Source organism: Polistes fuscatus, unplaced genomic scaffold (genome assembly GCF_010416935.1).
Source record: "Polistes fuscatus isolate 324 unplaced genomic scaffold, CU_Pfus_HIC Scaffold27, whole genome shotgun sequence".
Classification (NCBI taxonomy): Eukaryota; Metazoa; Arthropoda; class Insecta; order Hymenoptera; family Vespidae; genus Polistes; species Polistes fuscatus.
The window spans coordinates 2,312,607-2,313,361 of record NW_025113104.1 but is presented as its reverse complement, the minus strand read 5'-3'; the positions used below and the strand labels follow the sequence as shown (position 1 = coordinate 2,313,361).

Below are 755 nucleotides of genomic sequence, written 5' to 3'. Positions count from 1 at the left end.
TAAATATAATAAAAGAACGTGTACACCTAATAGGAAAATAAAATTATTTTTGATTTATTAAATAAATAAATTTTGTGTGTTTTTCTGTGTAGTGTGATAAAGTTTTTAGTGCATATTGTCTTTATTGCACACATTTGTTTTTAAATATTAACAAGGATAACTTGATACTTTATTAAAACAATCTTATGATTTTCAGATTTGCAAATATTTGAAGATTTGGAAAAGCACAGCATCTATTAGGCTTTCTTATCGTTTTATGTATCGAGTAAATACATGAAAGAAGAATTTGGAAGATTTTAAAATGAATCCAGGCAATTTTTTTTGGTATTTAAATGAGCAAACACCTCAGCTTTCTTCTATCATAATGGTAAACTTCAATAATTCACATTTTCCATTAGTATATTGTTTATTAATTGTTTTAATATATTGGTTGTATAACTGTTTAGAAAAATGTACTTTCTTTTTTCATTTCCATATACGTTAATAAATGTGAGGAAAAGGAATTCAATTCTTACATGTTACTTTATTAGTTAGTATTCATTCAATATTTACAATTATATAACTGTAATTTATGTATTGTAATAATTACATCTTTATAGTGTAGTTTTATTTAAAGTATTGCATAAAATTGCATAGACACTAGCATCGATTAATTAACAATTATTATAATGCACTAATGCACTTTTCTTATATTGCAGCCAAATTTGACCCTCGAAGTCCACAATGCGCAGGAGCACTAAAATAATTACACAAAA

The 755-nt window shown here is 24.6% G+C and overlaps 1 long non-coding RNA gene across 1 annotated transcript; it reads left to right on the top strand.

Moving 5' to 3' along the window:
• Positions 1 to 218: 218 nt before the first annotated feature.
• Positions 219 to 755, top strand: LOC122518942. Its single transcript, XR_006304201.1, has 2 exons — positions 219 to 367; positions 699 to 755. It is a non-coding gene; the product is annotated as an uncharacterized LOC122518942 (long non-coding RNA).